This window comes from Nelumbo lutea, chromosome 4 (assembly GCF_056320005.1).
Source record: "Nelumbo lutea isolate HS-2025 chromosome 4, American lotus-T2T, whole genome shotgun sequence".
NCBI classification, from domain to species: Eukaryota; Viridiplantae; Streptophyta; class Magnoliopsida; order Proteales; family Nelumbonaceae; genus Nelumbo; species Nelumbo lutea.
Window position 1 is genome coordinate 44,237,364 of NC_142687.1, and position 21,974 is coordinate 44,259,337.

A 21,974-nucleotide genomic window follows, 5' to 3' on the forward strand; every position below is an offset into this window, starting at 1 on the left:
ACCCCCAAAAATTTTGATGAAAACCCACCTAATTACTGAGTACTTTATGAAAACATGGTCCTCAGAAAACAGTCCTTACAGCCTTTTGTAGCCGTTGCAACATCCTATTGTTTTCATTTACAGGAGATAGTCCAATGCACAGCTGTGACGATCAAAACCCGTTATGATTCCATTGATTGGTTATAAGTTTTTTTCTGGTTTCATGTGAGCACAAATGCGCCAAAAAAGAGCAGGTTTGGGCTCAAAACGTTTTCAATTCAACCCGAACCTTACCCAAATTAGCTCTAAAGCTTCTAACCCGCATACCCAATTAGGTAAACGAACCCGGTCCAGCTACAATGTCAACGGTTTGGCTCCCATTGAAAACCAAATCGGAACCTCAATTAAGTTGATCCCTAACCCAATAGAGTCTACTTATAAGGATTTATCACCTAAGCCCACCCACTGACATCCATCCCTACCCTTGCCACAGTCCTTCCTTTGCTTCCATTCCTCTCTCAAGTTTGCTTCTTCCTCCTGTGGATCCCAATCTTCTCTTTGCCTCTCCACCATCGCCACGGTTTTCATACCTGAATGACTCCATACATGCATCGCTGCCAGTATCTCTTCTATTTACAAGATATGCCTCTATTTATGGAACGCCACCACCACCACTGGTATCAGATTCTTCACCACCACCACCACCACCATTTCCACCTTCACGACTTCTGGAGTCACTATCGCTGATTTCACCGACTCCATTGTCGCCAGAGCCTACAAGTTCAGAACCGTCATCGTCGCCTCCGTTGCTACAACCTTCTACAGCGAATCCTCTGGGCCGACTCTCACCAGGATTGTTAGCAGCTGGAATCATGGGGGTTATTGGTGTAGTTTGGGTTATATTATTATTATTATTATTATTATTTGCTTGGGGTACGAAGGTTAGAGTTATCACAGCTGGAGTCATGGCGGTTATTGGTGTAGCTTGCGTTATAGTATTATTATTTGATTGCTATAAGAAGAAAAAGGGAGAAAACGCAGCTGGAACTGGAAGTTCGAACATCTCCAAATAGAGGTTAGAATTTCTCTTTCTTCTTTTTTTAATTTATGCATTGCATTATAGGTAGAACAGCCTAAGATAATTGTCCTACATTGATGAAAAGCTTTTTGCTTGAAATATCCCTATACAGTTAGTCCCGCATTAATCCTCTTTATAAAGATATCCATGTGGATGATCATAGCTTACCATTCATAGAGAGAAAAAACTGCAATCCAGAGGACAAATGAAATGACCAATCTTGATATTAATCACTAAACTAACATTTTATTAATAAGAAAAAAATATTTACCATTATGGCTAAATCTGACCCACTACAGACACATCTTTGAGATCTAGTTTCAAAGGAAGTTGTGAACATAGTAATCAAGCAAGAAACTCTAGTCTGACTGACGGGATCGAGTCTCCGATTGTCCTGTGACTGTGACTGAATTGCGATCTTTTCATTCGTAGAAGGTTATGCTGGGATTGTTTAATCCAATTTTACTGTTTTTCTCATTATGTTTGATACCATTTTTATTTATACTTGTACTTATGTTGATCAATACAAATTTTATTTTATAAGTATTTTCTTTGGTCACAAATGCTTTGAATTATCAATACAACATTTAATATTATTGCTGTTTGTTGAGTAACTATCAAATTTAGTGTTTAATGCCAACCCCCAATTTAATGCTTTATGTTTTTAATAAAGAATGGTTATTTGACGTGATGTGTTTTAGCATAAATTTGTATTGATCAATCTAAAATACTGACAAGTAGAAGCAATAATGGTACCCAAAACAACATAAGATAGTTTATAGGCTGTTTATGTGGGGCCCATCTTAGAAAGGCAAGAGTGACTACAATCAACTAGGAGTGTACCAATTGGGGCCCACCTTGGAACTCCTAATCTTTCTAGTTTAATATGTATGTATTTATAATATAAGTAAACATTATTTTTTACATTAAATTATTTATAATATAAACAAATAGGTTTATAATTGATTTTAATAATATATTTTATTTTGGGAAATTGTCGATGGGTATCCTGTACTTTAGGCCGAGTGTCAATTTAATATCCAAACTTTAAAATGCGACAATCTAGTACCTACCGTTAAAAGACCATTAATTATGTATATCACGTGACCTCACAAGCGTTTTAAAACTTTTGAAATTTTCAAAATTACCCTAGCTCTCTGTACTCATTTGAGAGACGACTCGGATGTACTACCAATACATGTGAAACAGAAACAACCACCACCAGTGTTAGACAATTTTGTATGCCCTTAGCTTCAATCAAAATGATGTACTTTATGAGTTTATTGTAAATGAATAAAAGTGCATATTTGATTCATGTTCTCTTGGTATGTTTCTGTGTAATACTCTTAAACTAGACACTTAACGAGACTCGTGTTAGTTTAGAATGTTCACAGCTAGTGGGTCGGTCTGGGGAGACCTATCCTAATAAGGCTAACACTGTTGTGCCACCAAGCCCATTGGGGTAGCCTATCTCAACTGCCAGGGTGAGACCCTAGGCACATACAGTGTAGGATAAATTGAATATTTGAATTGGACCAGATTTTCAGTATTGCCCTGGACCTTGGAGATTAATGGGCAAAATTGGAAAATTACACCTGACCCCTAGATTCGATTATGATACTGCACTAGGTGTCGGATTGTGCTGTCTTTGATATACCAATCAGTGAGATCCTTAGCGGGGGTCAAAACCTAGGTATGTTGGGATAGTTTGAGAATTCATATGAGTGGGTGATCATAGTGATAGGATCAACCCCTTTGTCGGACAAAGGTAATGATCGGGGATGCACTCTCAATGATCAGCAGCCGATTTCAATCGTTGAGATTTGTTTTGCAAAGTATATTTTATATGAGATATAAAAGTATATATACATTATGTTTTCTAAAATGTTTGCAAAAGGTTTTAATTCCCGAGATCCATATAAGTAGAGAGTGCAACATTGTTCATTGTAGCCAAGGGAGAGGTCATCTCTTGTCGGGTTATGGGCTGACAGGTTAAGTGTAAGACCATTGAGGATAATACCTGATGGGCTAATCTTGCACCTGCCCACAGTCCCTGGGTGTTACAAGGTGGTTTGGCCCAGGGACCACTTAGGGTAAGTGTTGGGCCCATAGAGCCCATTTGATGGGTTTTAGGGGCTTCACTGTCCATAACAGTGTATTCGGCTAGGCCTTGTAACAAATGCTGGGCCGAACTCATGTGGTTGATGTGTAGATCAATGCTTGGGTCCCATGCCATACAAGGAAGCCCAACTGGGCAGCAGTTAGAAGGTTAAGTGAGCACATAAGCTTAAAGGGCCTAAAGCTCATTTCGAACTGGACTTATTTAATAAGTTAAATATGGGCGAATTTTGAGATGGATCAGCAGATAGGATACGATCTTAACCCTATCCACTCAGAGAGTCCAGATCTGAATATGATTCAGATCTAGAAACCTCCTAATGAGATTAAGAGAAAGCTGATCTAATCTACAAATAAGATAAGTGTTTATCCTTATCACTTAAAGAGAGGTCTGATCCAAATATTATTTGGATAAGCAGCTCCTAATTGGATTAGGAGCTGATCCTTTGGGTTTACAAAAGAAAGGAGGGGGCAACAACCTTTAGAAGCATCGGATAATCATATTCTCTTCAGTGCTGAAATCATAGAAGAAAGTTTCTGTAATACCTGCAAAGATCTTCTTGCCGCCTCCTTCCTGCAACCGCCAGACATCCAGTTCGATCTCCAGTTGTGGGAGAAGTCAAGATTCGATCTTGACATCAGTTCTTTGAGAAGGAATTGATAGGAAGCTGTGCTTACGTGCCATTCTGCTATTTTTTGCGAAGGACATAATTTTTGGAGAAAAATACTGCTGATTCAGCTCCATCCTGCACTGCGCCATCTTCAGTGGGAGCAGTCTTTGGATCCTTCCTTGGGCGTGAATACCTTCATTGGGAGATACTTTTTCTCTGTATCAGGTATAATCTTCTCCTACTCCTTTTGGTTCAGATCTGGTTCAGTTTATGGTTCAAGATTGATCATTGAAAATATGATTTTCTAAATAGGGAATGTGATTCCCAGTTGAAAGGGAGTGAAAAATTTTTGAAGTTTTCCCCTTTATTCCACAAGATTTGGGCGTCCATACGATGAATCTCTCATCGTTTCAACCAGCTCCCCGGTCACCCTTACAACAATACCGCCGGTGGCAGCAGTAGGAAGTGTTTGATTTTAATTTCATAAGAGATTAAACACAATGGGTTTGATTGGTCAATTACATGAGAAATTGCACCTGCACACTTGATTGAAAAATTAGCTTTTCTCTTATAAAACCTAGTTTTGAACTTGTCCCACATTGAAAAATTATAAGCTTTGTTTTTAGTATTTTAATAGGAGCTGATTTACTCTCCTTAGAAATAGTAGAGGAGAGTATGGGGGTTTGATACCGTGCAATGTGCGCACACACGTGTGCATGTGTGTGTGCGGCGCAATGAAGCGCTTCACGAAGGGCGGCTTTGGTTTTGGTGCGATGTTGACCGTTGATCACCGTTGATGAGATCAATGGTCATGATTCGATCGGGTGTGATCAAGAGGCACAGTTCAAAGTTAACAGTCATTAATGTTAACTACTTTTTAAACATTGTGACTATTCAAGGTGCCTTCTCTAAACCAACACCTACCTTTTCTTCATACCTTTTCATAAACTATTTAAGAAGCATGAATTGGACTTCAAAAACACACATTTTCAAAATTCACTTTCTCTCTCTTTCTTAGTCCAGTCCGCTACAGTCTCACAGAAGGTTTCTTTGGAGATTCTTCAACTTTGATGGTTGTAGACTCTCGCCCAAGGCTCTATTGTATCATTGGAACGGATTTACCTATAACTCAACAACAAAGTCAGTAAACTGAGTGGGGGCAAATTATGTTCTAAAAACAGTATCTTCAAACACACCTCAGAACTTCTCCTCCAAAGTTACAATGACCCCATTTTCCAACAGGAAGCGAATGAATTGCTGACTGTTGTCAGATCCCAAACTCCTAGTTGAAGGAAGAAAAGAGAAGCAACGAAAAGAGTCTTAGACTAGAGTTGATTTTTTGAAAAACCGACTAGACTCATTATAGTCTATTAATACGAAAAACCCTCAATTGCAATATGTGTTCTTCCTTCTGAGTTTTGACAACCCAGCTGTGAAATTTCTGAGTTTTGATCCTCAAAACATCTGCTACTATTTCCCCTGTCTCTCGTTGCTTCTTTCTTCTGAGTGAGTCATTGATCGTCGACCCAATCAGGTCGTTGGTGGAGTGAATCCTGAGTGCGAGGGAGTTAGAGGAGATCATCGAGAGGAAGAAGCTTTAGTTTAATTGAGATGGGTTTGCATTACTTTTATCATCATTTTCACCATTATTGTTGTTGGAGTTGGGGCAATCAGGAATGATAATTGTTGATGCAACACAATTTGGGCACTCCTAGCTAACTAAGAGTTGGCTCCTAGCTATGATGGACGACACCTGAGAGGAAGAGGAAGGTGAAGGGTTCCCGGGGAGCTCTCCCGACGGGAACACTCTGATGGCTAAGTTAGAACTCTGAGGAAACTCAAAGAAGACACAAAGAGTTAAGAGTGCTAAGAGTGCTAGCTTCAATACCTCTGCTTCGTGAGGGTCGGGGTCCTTTTATACTGGAGCTCGGTCACATCAGGCGTAACCGCCACTACCCTAGCTGTTACTGCCAAGGTAGGGGTGGCAGGTGCAGGCTGCTATTGCAGGGTACGGACGTCAGGCGTGCCATGCCTTTCAGAGACGGCAGGCAGAACGCCACCTGGCAAGGGATCCAAGCACTACCATCGGATCCGGTAGGTATGAATGTCAGGCATGCACAGATGTCAGGCAAATCTCCCTACAGTCTGTCGAGCTGCTATGCACCAAACCACCTGGGGTAGGTTTGCCTTGCACTGAGGTGCTGAGGTACACCGAGGTGCCCACACTATAGGCGAGCCTTAAGCAAGTACGAACATGAGTCTCGATGGTGCTATCCCGAGGTGTTTCTCCCTTGGGAAACTTAGCCAAAAGTTGGGGTGCTTCCTTCTTAGGAAGGGAGAGCTCGGAGTCCCTTAGGGGGAGCTCGGGTCTCAAGAGGAGCTCGAGTCCCTTTGCATGGGGGAGCTCGAGGTTCTCCACCCTTAGGCTCGGGCGAGTTGAGCCTTGCTTCTTGATGAGCTGTCACACCCGCCGAATCATTTGGCCGGGCCTTGGCGATCTTGCTGCGCCGAGTAGCTGTCAGGCTGTCATGCTGAATTGTCACTTAAGCCAGGTCATGTCCACGCGTCCCTGTGCTATGAGGTCGGGCCAAATCACCCTACATCAATTGCCCCCTACTCCCCATGCTAGGGGTGTTGACCTAGCACGGGGAGTCCGCAGTCTGCCGGGTGGATTTGGCTCGAAGTCCAAATTGTCTTGTCTGCCAACTCATAGGTTGGACCAGTTTTCTGCTTGGTTCTGCCAGGCATAGTTTGGGTCGCGTACGGTCTATGCATGGATGTCACACAAGTTATAGACTCCACGGACGTAAAAAAATGTGCTAAACTGATTTCACCTCGAAGGTCGCATAGCTGGTTTTCATGAGGACCGTCAGATGGTTTCAATCTCAACCGTTGATGCCCGTGTATAGTGGCTATAAATAGCGGGGGTCCTGGCCATTTTCCTTCACCACAAATCTTTAGCTGTAGTTTTGAGCTCCATCTAAAGCCTTCAGCTCGGGTCAGTTCTTCCCAGTCCAGTCCTTCTCTTTTTGGTGAGTCACCCTATCTCTTCTTCGGTTTCGTTATGTCTTCCTTTGATAGCCAGTTATATGAGCCCGAGGTGCCCGAGGTGGGTACCTCGGCTCAGGGTAACCCTACCGGAGTCCAGTCCCCCAAGACGCGGGTAGCCTCGGGTAACTTGGTGTCCACCTCTCACCGAGGTCGGATGCCGGATAGGTTCGGACCTTCCACTATGACCCTGGAGAGGCTCCGTCAACTCAATCAACAGTACAACCTGCCCAAGGAGTATGGTGGGTGCCGAACCCAACCAAAGATAAATAGTCTTGCTTTGGGTTAATAATTTGCAGATAGTGATGAGCAAGGTCATTCTCCACAGGGATTGGGTGGATTTATTTCCAAGTAGATGGATTAAGGGGGGTTGTAAAGCTAAGGAAAACCAGTAAATAGCAGAAAATAATAGAAAACAAAAGATTAAATCGATGGAGAAAACTTCCAGTTGAAGGGACAAGTTCAGTTTTGATTCGTAGCATTGATCTTTGATGCAAAGATAGATTCATATGTTTATGAATAAATTGGTTATGGCTATTAACAAGCTCTAACAGCCAGCCTCTACTCTTATTATTTGACAATCAAAACAAGCTCTTTGATTGCTTCCCTTATTAATAGGCAGTCCTAAACAAGCTCTTAGGATTTAACCAATTAATAGCATTAAGAGGGGAGAGACCTAATTCTGGTGAGAGATCTCACAAGCTCGGATTGTTTAAACCAAATCATATATTTTCCTAACATAGATCGAAAACCTTTTTGCAATCAATTTATGTTAGTTGCCACCATGATCGAACCTACCAATCATATACAAAATTGGTGGTTCAATCGGCCATAGATTATTTCTATTGAATGAGCAAATGGCCCTTCTTGCTTAATCAACAAAAGTAATCATCACAGTTAATTCGCAGAAAACATATGAATACCCATAAACAATGAACTAAAATAAAAATCAATTAGATCTCACAATGCTTACAGAATCAAGGCTTCACTAACCTTTCAACTAGAAATAAAAACTTACAGATACTTCATGATGAAATCACAACTTCCAGATGAGAAAGGGGGGTGGGGGGCGAACTCTTGCTTCTTTCTCATTGGTTACTGATTTCTCTCTCTGAAGACTGAAGCTCTCTTGGAGGAATTGATGCCTTGGGTGCTGGTCTGCCCCCCTTTGTATAGGTTTGGGGAGAGGGCTGCTCTCCAACTCTCTTAAGGAGATTATCCTCAAACTGGAAAGTCCTAGTCTAATTTGAACTTATCCTACCTAACTCTTATCTCTTACCTTTCTCGGATTACAATTTGAGAATTTAAATATGATAAAACTCTTTTATTGAGATTACATTCAACTTCTATTCTAATGGGACTCTTGGATTTTGAATTCGAACTAGGCTTCTTTAACAATTCGGGCTTGCTTCAAGACTCTTCTGCGGAATGGGCTTCAGCTTGTGAAATGGGCCTTGCTACGAAATTGCTCTGAATTTGGGCGCGAATTCGTCTTCGATTCGGATTGATTCTGCCAAAGCCCAAAACATAAAATTTGTGGGCCTTTTCCTTATCTTTCCAGTACTTCTTGAATTGTCCAAATAGGAGTATGGAATTGAGAGTTATGTCCAGATCACTGATCAGTGCCGAAACTTTGCAAAATCATCCGATTAGCCTTATTTTCTTCCAATCGTCTTCTTGCTTGCCCTGAATCGAAATACAAGAGTAATGAGTCCAATTAGGTACCAATTAAGTGTAAAATACTTAATATTGAGGGTTAAAGATATGACAAATTTTATTCTCATCAGAGTACACCAATAGTATTCCCGCGGGTAACTTCCCATGGGAGCACGACCTTGATGAGGTCGTAATCTTCCGGGAGCAGCTCATAGCCGGGCTGCGCCTTCCCTTCCATCCACTCATAGTGGAGGTCTTGAATCACTTCAATGTTACGATAGACCAGTTTCACCCGAACTCGGTCCGTAACGTGGTCGGGACCATCTCCCTCTACTACGAGTATGTCCTCCCCCTTAACTTGGACATATTCTGTTATATCCTTAACATCAAGAAGAGCGCTTCATGCGTTCTCCCCGAGCATAGGAGGGCCTATTACTTGTCCCCTTGCCCGGGGTTCAAGTTGATGCATAAGCTTCCTAGCAAGATCCCGACCTGGAAGCAGGACTACTTCGTAGTCCGAAACCCTACGAGGTGGCCCTTCCCTACCCATTGGAGGGTGGCTATCCAAGACCCCAGCATCATCCTTGACACGAAGACCAGGGAGACATTCCAATCGTAGGCTGAGGTCGGTTGTAGTTTCAAGGACTTCATCACCGAGAGTATGCTCATCCAGGCCGGCTTGAGTCCGGGTAGGTAGTTAGTACCTTTGTTGTTTGGGCTGCTCCTTTCTTTTACTTGAGTACTAATGCCGAGTTCTATTGCAGGTCCCATGGAGGCAAACAAACTTAAGGGAGATCGGCTCTTCAAGCACATGAAGGGAAGGAAGAAGTGGGCTGCTAAGAGAGCCCGTATCGAGTCACCTCCAGCCCCTAATCCCGAGCCCAAGCTTTCACCGACTCCAATCTCCGAGCCTGAGCTCCCTAGGGCTCCTCCAATTATTGACTTGGAGGAGATACCACCTAGGGAGCCCGAGACTTCGACCGAGCCCGCTATGAGGGCGGTAGCCAAGCCAGAGGTCACCACCAGGGCTGCTGACATAGTAGCCGAAGTCTCCGCTGAGCCCATTCATACAGCCGAGACGACGGTCTCCAGCTCGGGGAGCTTGGATGGGGCCGAAGTATCTTGGTCCCCTAGTGCGGCCTTCGAAAAAGCAAAGGAGCTGTTTACATCGAGGAAATTTCGGTCTGGGCTGATATGCTTAACCCTGCTCAACTCGGAGCCCGGGCTACCACCCACACTATGGTGGTAAGTTTTCTTCTTTTTCCTTTCCTTTTCTTTTATGTATGTACTTCTCTTCGATACTAACTAACTTCCTTTGTCAAGCGAACTCCGCCATGCATGCCCTTGCTCTTCAGTCCGAGAGGAACTTGATGCGGGCTCTAACTGCCGAGGAGTCTTCCCGCGTTGCCCATACCGATCTACGGGCAGCCCACGAGCAAATCCACCTATTGGAGTGCGGCGCCAGGGGGCAGAGGGATATTATTACGGTGCTGACAGTAGAGAGAGACGAGATAGCACACGAGAAGGACATGCTATTACGTGAGAAGGACATGCTGAGGGGCGAGGTGGAGGCCCTCAAAGCAAAGTTGGCACATGAGAAGGGTGTGCTGAGGGGTGAGCTGGACGCCCTCAGGGTAGAGGCAGAAGGCCTTAAGGAGAATAAGAAGGCCCTCCTACACGAGGTGGAATTCCTCAAGGCGGACCTCGAAGAGAAGACCGAGATCTTCAGTCAAGCGATAGAGGAGACGAAGGTCAAGGCTGTCGCGGTGTACATCCAGTCTGATAAATTCGATGCCGTTCTAGGGGAGGCTTACCGCAAGGGGTTCAAGCTCAACAGGTAGTTGATAAGGCACACGTACCCCAAGCTTGACACAAGTGCCATCACCACCTCACGAATCACGGATGAAATAGCTCATCAAGCCATAGAGGATCTGGATTCAGAGGTGGAGGATGATGAAGAAGCGGATGCCCCTGACCGGCCCGAAGCTCCTAAGGAGGTCTCACGCGGAGACGAAGAGCCTCCGAAATGATTGTCCTTGTATTCCGAGCCTGCGAGCTCAGTTTTTTTTTTTTTTTGGCAAGCCCACTATACAAAACTTACTTGTTAATGAAATTGATCTTTCTTTCCCAAGTGTTGTTTTATTCGAGCTATCACGGTTGAATATGCAAGGTGATTGACATGGTAGGGCATAGTAAGGCATGTGCCCGAACTATCTTCTGGCTGGTCGTATGCCGAGGTAAGCTAAGCATCACGGAATCCATTGGTCTGCTTGTACCCTCGATGCATCACGTACTGTGGTGCCGAGCTCCTTGGTCAGCTCGGTGCCTTAGCTCCTTAGAATTTGTTCACGTCATAGGGGTGGCTAGGTTATTATGCTGGAGTCTGTTAGTTCGACATTTTGGCCCTTGAGCCCTGAGAGGCCCGTGGCCTGCTCTCGGTGTTTGCCCATGGCATACGAGCGACTGAGTTTTATTGCACCGAGGTCTCTACCAGCTCGGCGTTTTGGCCCTTAAGCCTTGAGAGTGACTCGTGGTTCACTCAGTTATTTATAGGTAATACTGCCTTAGGTTGACAATATTCCATGCCCGAGGTACTCGTTACCCTTCCAGGGTTTCGAGCTCGTACATTCCTTCCCCGAGTACTCGCTTTACTTGGTAGGGTCCTTCCCAGTTTGGACCGAGCTTGCCAACTCCGGGCTCAGGCGCCATAACCTTACGGAGAACCAGGTCACCAACGCGGAGAGTCCGCTTTTTGACCCTAGTGTTATAGCACTGACCTACCCTTAGCTGGTAGGCCACGGTCCTGATGTATGCATGGTCCCATACTTTTTCAAGCAAGTCGAGATTGGTGCGTAGCTCGTCTTCATTCGCCCAGTTATCATGCGCTTTTACTCTTAGCGAGGGGACTTTGATCTCGGCTAGAATGACTGCTTTGGTGCTATAGGTGAGGTTAATGGGGGTTTCTCCTATGGCTGTCTTTTCTATGGTGCGATAGGCCCACAATACGTTGGGTAGCTCGTCTGCCCATAGTCCCTTAGCTAGGTCTAGTTGCACCTTTTGTCCACGGAGAATAGCTTTGTTTGTGACTTCTGTCTGACCATTTACTTGAGGGTGTGCCACTGAGGTGAAGTTTTGTTGAATTCCCATGTCTCGGCACCAGTTTTGGAATTTGATGTCTTCGAACTGCTTACCATTGTCGGAGATCAGTACGCGAGGTAACCCGAAACGACACACTATGTTCTTCCAAAGAAGTTCTTAACATTCCGGGCTATAATTGTTGCGAGAGGTTCAGCTTCGACCCACTTCGTGAAATAGTCGACTACCACCACCTGGAACCTCCTTTGTCTTGTAGCTGGTGGGAATGGCCCGAGTAAGTCAATCCCCCATTGTGCGAATGGCCATGGGCAAGTGAGGTACTTTATGTCGGTAGCGGGTCGGTGGTGGATGTTGGCGTGCTTCTAACACTTGTCACATTTTTTGACAAGTTCGGTCGCATCTGCTTTCATCGTTGCCAGTAATACCTCTGTTGTAGTGCTTTCTGAGCGAGGGCTCTGCCCCCCCCAAGCTTCCACCACATAGGCCCTCATGAGTATCGTGGAGGATGAGCTCGGCTTCAGAGGGTCGCAGGCAACGCAGGTAGGGGAGCATGTAGGATCTTCGGTATAGCTATTCGTCTATCATGACATATTTGGCTACCTGACGCTCTACTCTCCTGGCGGCATTACGATCTACAGGGAGGGTCCCGTGTAGCATGAAGCTCGTGAGCAGATCAATCTAGTTCGACTCTGCTTGAACAATGGGAGCGACCTCCTCTGCCCCCCTAAGAATGCTAGGCCGAGGCAAGTTCTCTATACACACAGTCCTCATGGTGTTATCAACAGTGCTGGCTAATCGGGATAGGGCATCGGCCTTAGCGTTCTCTGACCTTGGGATTTGCTGGATGAAGTGTGACCGGAAGTTGAGCAGAGATCTTCTCACTTTGGCCAAGTATGCTATCATGGTTGGCTCGCGAGCTTCGTACTCACCCATAACCTGATTGACCACAAGCTAGGAATCGCTGCAGACGATAATGTGTTTGGCTTTCACTTCCTTTGCCAGATCCAGCCTGGCTAGTAGCGCCTCATACCCTGCTTCGTTGTTGGATGCTGCGAACTCAAAGCGTAGTGCGTACTCCAGTTTCACACCACTTGGCCCGTACAGAACAATCCCAGCTCCGCTACCCTACCGGTTTGATGAGCCATCGACGTGAAGGATCCAGGGTTCCTCGTCCCAGTTCGCACTTGGCCTAACTAGGAGAGATGCCACGCTGGTTGCTACTTCACGGCGCTCAGGCTCAACCAGCCCGGGAACCCCGAGCTCTCTCGTACTGGGGGCCTCGTGTTTCACCGGCCTAGGGACTTCGAAGCTAAAGGTGCATTCTACGATGAAATCTGCCAAGGCTTGGGCCTTGATATCAGTTTGCGGTTTATACTGGAGTTTGTACTCGCTGAGCTCGGTGGCCAACTTTGTCAACCTTCCCGAGACATTGGGCTTGAGCAAAACTTGCCTTAGAGGTTTGTTGGTAAGGACAACGATGGTATGATCTTGGAAGTATGGGCGGAGCTTTCGGGCTGCTATAACCAGTGCATAGGCTAACTTATCTATCTCTCGGAACCTTGTCTCTGCTCCCTGCAACACTTTACTAACATAATAGACAGGTCGTTGGACCCGATCTACTTCTCTTATTAGTACCGAGTTGACCACCTCGTCACTTGACGAGAGGTATAGCTCTAAAACATCACCCACTTCGGATCGGGTTAAGATTGGGATGCTGGCAAGGTGCCTTTTGAGCTCGTCGAACGCGAGCTGGCACTCTTCGGTCCATTCAAGGCCTTTGCTTTTTTATGGCCTTAAAGAAAGGCAGGCAGCGATCTGCTAACTTGGACATAAAGCGGTTGAAAGCGGCTAACCGATCGTTCAGCTTTTGGACCTCCTTTAATTTTCAGGGTGGTCTCATTTCTAGAATGACTTTGATTTTGTTCGGGTTGGCCTCAATGCCTTGCCGGTTAACGATGTACCATAGGAATTTACCCAATGTGACACCAAAGACACACTTGTTTGGATTTAGTTTCATATTAAATTTATGCAAAATTTCAAAAACTGAATGCAAATCTTATATTAAATCATGTGAAAATTGGGTTTTGACGACCATACTGTCCACATAACACACTACTTTTTTGCCAATTAGTGGCTCAAACAATTTGTTTACAAGTCTTTGAAAAGTGGCCCCAACGTTTTTCAACTCGAAGGGCATAACCTTGTAATAGTACAAGCCAAACTCGGTTATGAAAGCGTTTTTCTCTTCATCAGTTAGGTCCATCCTGATCTGATTGTAGCCTGAATAGGCATCTAGGAAGCTTAGCAACCCATGCCCCAAGGTGGCATCCACTAGACGGTCGATCCTGGGAAGTGGGAAGCAGTCCTTTGGGTAAGCTCGGTTCAGGTCGGTGTAGTCGACGCACATGCGCCTTTTACTGCTGACCTTTTTCACCAAAATGGGGTTGGCTACCTAGCTCGGGTAATGAACCTCCCTGATAAGTTCGGCTACAAGGAGCTTCCCGACCTCCTTGACGACTGCCCTCCATCGCTTTGGGGCTAGGTTGCATTTCTTCTATCTAACGAGCCTAACTATAGGATCAGTGTTGAGCCTATGAGTTATAATGCTGGGGTCTATGCCAGGCATTTCTACCGCTGGCCATGCAAAAATATCTAAATTTTCCAGTAAGAAACTTACCAGTTGAGATCGCAGGGTTTTTTCAATAGAAGCACCGATCTGAAGTACCCGAGCTGGGTCCTCTGTCGAAGCCGGGATGGGGATGGTCTCTTTGGTTGGCGCGGCTTGCTCCGCGAACTACTCCACAGGTCGTTCTATCTCGAGGTTGTTTGCTTCCTTGGCCTTTCCTTTGAGGGCGGCTACGTAGCACTTGCGGGACTTGAGCTGATCACCTCACATCACTCCGACTCCAAAGTCTGTAGGGAACTTCATCGCCAGATGGTAGGTGGAGACTACTGCTCGTAAGGCATGGGTGATGGACCGACCTACTATTGCATTGTATTGGAGGGGGTTGCAACCACCAGGAACTTGTGGCTGAGCCTTACCACACTAGGCCAGATGCCGACTTCCATAGGTACAATGACTCACCCTAAAGGCCTGACCTCCTCACTGCTGAATCCTACAGGTGGAGTGTTTATGGGCTTTAGGTCGCTTTCTTGGAGCTGTAGCTGATCGAAGGCTGCCTTGAAGAGAATATCTATCGAGCTGCTCGAGTCGACTAGGATGCGTCTAACCTCGAAGTCATTGATCTTAGTCTTTATGACGAGCGCGTAATCATGGGGGTAATGGACCCCTCGCGCATCGTCTTTATGACGCCGAATTTTGACCCGTCAACATTGCCGAAGGCCGAGGCGGCAGAGGTAGGCGAAGGTGTTGTCGGAGATTGCCAAAGGCCGAGTTGCTGATGAATAGATTGCAATAGTAAGAAGATGAACACTAATTTTACTCTTAATTGATATTATTTTTAAAAAGTTAAATTATTTTTAAAATTTATAAAAAATATTACTTTTATTGATATTAGGGCCCAAAAATTGCCCTTCGCCCCATCATGAAAATAGTTGCTGTGTATAGAGATGTTGACTCTGTTGCCGTGAAAATAATATAGAGTTGTTGATTATATTGCCGTGAAAACAGGGGCTCTACTCGTAAAAAGTCTCTGTGTATATAGTTCTGATGCAGGGTGATTTGACCCAACCTCCTAACCAGGTGACAGGTGTACATGACTCAGCGTAAGTGACAACTCAGCATGACCGTTTGGCCAAAATTCAGTGTAATGAACTCGCTGAAACTCCAGCAGAATATCTTGCCATGAGACAACTCACTACAACTCAAGGCAGCTCGCTATTGGAGCTCGCTACAAAGAAGTTCACTATGAGGGAGCTCACTACAAAGGAGATCGCTATTGAGTAACTCAGAGTCTTTGGGAAACTTCCTACCCGACAAGACCGTGCTTGTCAGATTGCTCCCACGTCTCTTGTCTGATGTCACAGCACTTGCTAGTCCCCAGGACTGCGCCCACGTCTCACGTCAGGTGGCGTGGTACATGCCGACTCTGTATAACATCTCTCAACCAACAGGACCGTACTCTACGACAGATGTTTGCCCCAATCGAATCAGCCTGGCGAATAACAGTTGTAGTAGAGGATCAAAGGCGGTTACACCCGATTTGACAGAACATCAGTATATAAAGGTCCCGATCCCCAAGGGACAAGGGAAACTTCTATGAATTGATATCGAGCTATCTACACTCTTAGCTCTCTTACTATTCTCTAAGCTTCCCACTGAATTCTAACTTAAGCATCGGTGTGTTCCCGCTGGGCGAACTCCCTAGGAATCCTTCACTATCTTCTCCATCTTAGGTACCGTCCGTTGCCAGCTACGAGCCAGGCCATCGCCAGTAGGAGTGACCGGATCGCTCTACATCATTTGGCGCCGTCTGTGGGAATGCTTCATAAAGCCTTCCACCAAAACTTTGCAAACTTCAGTTCTCATGGCTTCCTCAAGCAACGCAGCATGCAGTGCAGAAATGAACACCGCCGGGGGGCAACTCCAGGTCCCAGCGGTGTGTATTGGACAGTTCACCATCCCCCTCTCTACGGATGGGGTTCTCATCTTGAACGTGCCTTAGAAAATGGCACCCGTGAACGCTCCACTCCCTTTCGCGGTTGGAACAACCTTCACTGAACCCTCCCTTGTTCCTCTCGTGACCACCCAAAACCAACTTGAAGACCTGGTGCAATGCATGCGAGCTATGCAAGCTCAGATGCAACATGTCCAGCAATTCCAACTATATCAGCAGCAAGTGCTGCCCCAAGTTTCTCAGCATCACTATCAGCAGTAGTTTCCTCCGCTGCCTCAGACCCAGCAGCCACTTCCTCTTCGACATCCGGCCGCGCAACAAGTTTGGCCTCGCTGTCAGAACGAGCGTCCTTCTCGCCGGGGAGAGACCTTTCAAACCTAGAATCCTCTCAAGAGTCAAGTTTCATCCCACAGGAGGAAGGAAAGACTAGTTCCCCCTGTCTCGTCGCGCACAGTCAGGTCAGGAGGTTCCCAGCCTACTAGGCCCGCATCATCGTAGCTTTTTGAGTTCGTGGCCCCGCTTGTGGAGAACCGGTTTGATGTCTTGGTCGCAGACTCTAGGCAAGATCTCTCTATCCGCAGCCATCGCCAGCAATCTATCCCCCTCCCCGCAAAAATTGTGCCTAACAATACTAAGGCCAGTAGCACCAATGCAGAGCCCACAAAAAATTAGCGGAGACGTCGCCGAGCTCGTCGAACTGCAACACACAACCTGCTTGAGCTCAAGGGTAAGGAAGAGGTAAGCTTGGGCAAAGTGAAAGCTACTCCGCTCCTCTCTGTACCATCCCCTCTGTCCCCTGAACTCTTGGTTGTCCCAATGCCCGAGGACTTCAAACTGCCTCCCCTGGACAAATATGACGGGTCATTCGACCCGAATGACCATGTTGATGCCTTCCAATCACAGATGCACTTGGCAAGGGACAATGAGTCCTACATGTGCGTAGCTTTCTCCACCACTTTCAAATGAGTGGCTCGTACATAGTACAGGAACCTCGTGCCTGGATTAGTAAGAAGTTGGGCGCAATTCGTGCAAGTCTTCACTTCTCACTTCGTCACTAGCAAATAGTGCCCGAGGACCCAGGAGAGCCTCCTTGGCTTAGTTCAGAGGGAAGGAGAATCTATCCGAAGTTACATCAAGCGGTTCGATGACGCTTGTTTACAGATACCCAACTTGGACCCCGTAGTTCAGCTTACGACAGCCAAGAGAGGCATCACACACAAAGAATTCAAGTGGCATGTGGTTGTTAATCGGCCCAAGACGGTAACCGAGTTCCTCAAGCATGCAAACCCATTTATAGGGACGGAGGAGGAAATCAACTAGATGGGTGAGCAGGTCCCTGAAAAAAGGAAGAGGGAGGCCGAGTCCTCGACCCAGGGGGACAACAAGAAGAAGAAAGACCTAGCTCGGGAGGCAAGGCTAGGTCAGCCTTTCTGAGCTGCACCAACAGAGAGGACAGACTATATGCCCCTGAACGCAAAGCGGGCCAAGATCCTTATGGCGATCAAGGACGCCTTGTATGTGAAGTGGCCACCCTAGCTAAGAGGGGACCCTAATGTAAGGAATAAAAACTTGTACTATAGCTTCCATAAAGATCACGGTCAAAGTACCAAGAGTTGTAAAAACCTCCGCGACGAGATAGAGGAGCACATCCGTCGCAGATAATGAAGAAATTTTGTACAAAATAATAATAATAAAATAGGTAGGCAGGGGGAGCAAATCATAGATGCTCCCAAACCCAATAGGCAAGCAGAGCAGCCGTAGAGGCAGCCCCCGGAAGAGAGACTAGTTTGGGGGACTATCCATGTGATCGTCGGAGGATTGATCGTCACGGGCTGCACCTCGGTTGCAGCTTGAACATCAGCCTACGAGGTCGAAAGGGAAGACCAGAATGCCCCAAAGCATCCTAGGATGGAAGGCCCAATCTTCTTCACGGAGTATGATGCGCACATGGTCCACTACCCCCACGATGATGCGCTCGTCATGAAGATAAGGATCAACGACTTCGAAGTCAAGAATGTCCTCGTTGACTCCGGTAGCTTAGCGGACATTCTCTTCAAGGCGGCATTCGACAAGCTTCAACTCTAAGAAGGCGACCTCAAGCCCACAAATACTCCCTTGGTGGGCTTCTGCAGAGAGGAAGTCAGGCCCCTGGGAAGAATCTCTGCCCGTGGAGGTCGGCACCTGGCTTAGCATAGTGAGGCTCAACCATGACTTCTTGGTGGTCACGACTCCCTCATCGTACAATGCCATAATAGGTCATCCCATCACCCATGCCCTATGTGCGGTGGTCTCCACCTACTATCTAGCGATGAAGTTCCCTACAGACTTCAGAGTTGGGGTGGCGCGAGGCGATCAACTTGAGTCTCGCAAGTGCTATGTTGCCGCCTTCAAAGGGAAAGCCAAGGTGACAGATGACCTCGAGCTGGAGCTACCTGCGGAGCAGTGTGAGGAGCGAGCGACACCCACAAAAGAGACTGTCTCCGTTCTGACTTCGACAGAGGACCCAACTCAGACACTCTAGATCAACACTTCAATCGAGGAGCCTTTGCGATCCCAACTAGTAAGTTTTTTACTTGAAAATTTAGATTTTTTTGCATGGTCCGCAACAGAGATGCCCAACATAGACCCTAGCATCATAACTCACAAGCTGAATACTGATCCAATAGTTAGGCCCATTAGACAGAATAAATGCAAGTTAGCCCCAGAGCGCTGGAGAGCAGTTGACGAGGAGGTCGAGAAGCTCCTCGTAGCCGACTTTATCAGGGAAGTCCATTACCCGAGCTGGGTGGCCAACCCTGTTTTGGTAAAAAAGGCTAGCGGTAAATGACGCATGTGCGTTGATTACACTGACCTGAACCGAGCTTGCCCAAAGGATTGCTATACACTCCCCAGGATCAACCGTCTGGTAGACCTCAGGGCATGAGCTGCTGAGTTCCTTAGATGCCTATTCGGGCTATAACCAGATTAGGATGGACCCTACTGACGAAGAAAAGACAACCTTCATAACTGAGCTTGGCCTGTACTACTACAAGGTCATGCCCTTCGGATTGAAAAATGCTGGGGCAACATTTCAAAGACTTGTAAATAAAATATTTGATCCATTAATTGGCAGAAATGTAGAATGCTATGTAGACGACGTGGTCGTCAAAACCTAGTTTTCAAATGATTTAATACAAGACTTGCATTCAGTCTTTGAAATTTTGCGTAAATTTAATATGAAGTTAAACCCGAACAAGTGTGTTTTCGGTGTCACCTTGGGTAAATTCCTAGGGTACATCGTTAACCGGTGCGACATTAAGGCCAACTCGGATAAAATTAAGGCCATCCTAGATATGAGACCACCCCAGAAATTGAAGGAGGTTCAGAGGTTGAATGGTCGCATAGCCACTCTGAATCGCTTCATGTCCAAATCAGTAGATCGTTGCTTTCCTTTCCTTAAGGCGATTAAAAGCAAAGGCTCTGAATGGACCGAAGAATGCCAGGTCACGTTCGACGAGCTCAAAGAGTACCTCGCCAGTATCCCGGTCTTAACCCGACCCGAGGAGGGTGATGTTTTGGAGGTGCACCTCTCTGCAAGTGACGAGGTGGTCAGCTCGATACTAATAAGAGAGGTAGATAGGGTTCGACAACCTATCTACTATGTTAGCAAAGTGTTGCAGGGAGCAGAGACGAGATATCCTGAGATTGAAAAGTTGGCATATGCTCTAGTTATTGCAGCTTAGAAGGTTTGCCCATATTTTCAAGCTCATATTGTCGTCGTCCTCACCAACAAGCCTCTGAGGCAAGTCTTACTCAAGCCCGAGGTCTCTGGTAGGTTGACAAAGTGGGCCATCGAACTCAGCGAGTATGACCTCCAGTACAACCCGCGAATTGCTATCAAGGCCCAAGCCTTAGCCGACTTTGTCACGGAATGCACTTTCAGCACTGAAGTCCTTATGCCGGATGAGCCCGAGGCCCGCAGGTTGGATGAGCTCGAAGTTCCTAGGCCGGTTGAGCTCAAGCACCGTGAGGTAGCACCTAGTGCGGCTTCTCTCCTAGTAAGATCAGACCCGAGCTGGGATGAGGAGCCCTGGATTCTTGACGTAGATGGCTCGTTGAACCAACAGGGCAGCAGAGCTGGAATCGTTCTGTATGGGCCAAGCAAGGTGAAACAGGAGTATGCGCTACGCATTGAATTCGCGAAATCCAACCATGAGAACCATGTACATAGAGAACTTGCCTCGGCCTAGCATTCTTAGGGGGGTAGAGGAGGTCACTCTTGTCATTCAAGAAGAGCCAAGTTGGATTGATCCGCTTGCGAGCTTCCTACTACATGGAACCCTCTTTGCAGATCGCAATGCCGCCTAAAGGGTAGAGCGTTAGGCGGCCAAATACGTCATGATAGACGAACGACTGCACCGAAGATCTTACACACTCTCAAACCTGCACTGTTTGCAACCTTCCAAAGCCAAGCTCGTGCTCCATGACACTCACAAGGGACTATGTGGTGGACACTTGGGGGGCAGAGCTCTCCCCTAGAAAGCGCTACGACAGGGATACTACTAGCCAATGATGAAGGCAGATGCGATCGAGCTCGTTAGAAAGTGTGACAAGTGCTAGAAGCATGCCAGCATCCACCATCAGCCTACTGTCGACCTGAAGTACCTCACCAGCTCGTGGCCTTTTGCACAGTGGGGGATCGATATACTCAGACCATTTCCACCAGCGACAGGGTAGAGGAGGTTCTTGGTGGTGGTAATTGATTATTTTACTAAGTGGGTAGAAGCTGAACCTTTCACAGTGATCACAGTGCGGAATGTGCAAAACTTCTTCTAGAAGAATATAGTGTGCCATTTGGGATTACCCCGAGTATTGATCTCTGGCAATAGTAAGTAGTTCAAGGATATCAATTTACAGAACTGGTGCAGAGATATGGGAATTCAACAAAATTTCACCTCGGTGGCACATCCTCAAGAAAATGACAAATCGGAGGTCACGAACAGAGCCATTCTCCGCAGACTAAAGGCACACTTTGACCGAGATAAGGGGCTATAAGTGGATGAGCTACCCGGTGTACTATGGGCTTATCGGAACACAGTAAAGACCGCAACAGGCGAGACTCCGTTCAACCTCACTTATGGCACTGAATCAATCATCCCATGTGAGATCGAAGTACCCACGCTGTGCTTGGAAGTGTATGATGGCAAGGCAAATGAAGACGAGCTACGCACCAGCCTTGACCTACTTGACGAGGTACGGGACCTCGCATACATTATGACCGCGACCTACCAACAGAGAGTAGCTCGGTACTATAAAGCCAAGGTTAAAAAGCGGAACTTCCGCGTCGGAGACCTGGTCATTCGTAAAGTTATGGTGCCTAAGCCCGGTGTTGGTAAGCTCGGGCCAAATTGAGAAAGACCCTACCGAGTAAAGCGGGTGCTCGGGGAAGGAACGTATGACAGATGAGCTTGAAACCCTAGAAGGGAAACAAGTACCTCAGGCATGGAATATTGTCAACTTAAGGAGGTATTACCTGTAATCACCGAGCTGAGTGGACTGTAGTCGCTCCTAGAGCCTAAGGGCCAATACGTCGAGCTAACAAAAGACCTCGGCACTATAAGACCCAATCGCCTCTTCGGCATGGGCAAACTCCAGAAGGGGGTGGATTGTAGTCACTCCCAGATCCTAAGGGCCAAAACACCAAGCTAACGAAGACTTCGGCACTATAAGACTCAGTCGCCTCTACGGCATGGGCGAACTCTAGGAGAGTGGACTATTAAGTCGCTCCCCCAGCCTAAGAGCTAAGACGCTGAGCTAACAAAGACCTCGAAC

At 46.5% G+C, this 21,974-nt stretch overlaps 1 long non-coding RNA gene across 1 annotated transcript in view; it reads left to right on the top strand.

Annotated features, from left to right (window-relative positions):
- The first annotated feature begins 443 nt into the window (after positions 1–443).
- LOC148855503 (uncharacterized) overlaps positions 444–21,974 on the top strand; it is a 28,777-nt gene continuing 7,246 nt past the window's right edge. The window contains exon 1 of the long non-coding RNA XR_016112604.1: positions 444–1,054. This is a non-coding gene — a long non-coding RNA (uncharacterized LOC148855503). The remainder of the gene's footprint in view (positions 1,055–21,974) is intronic.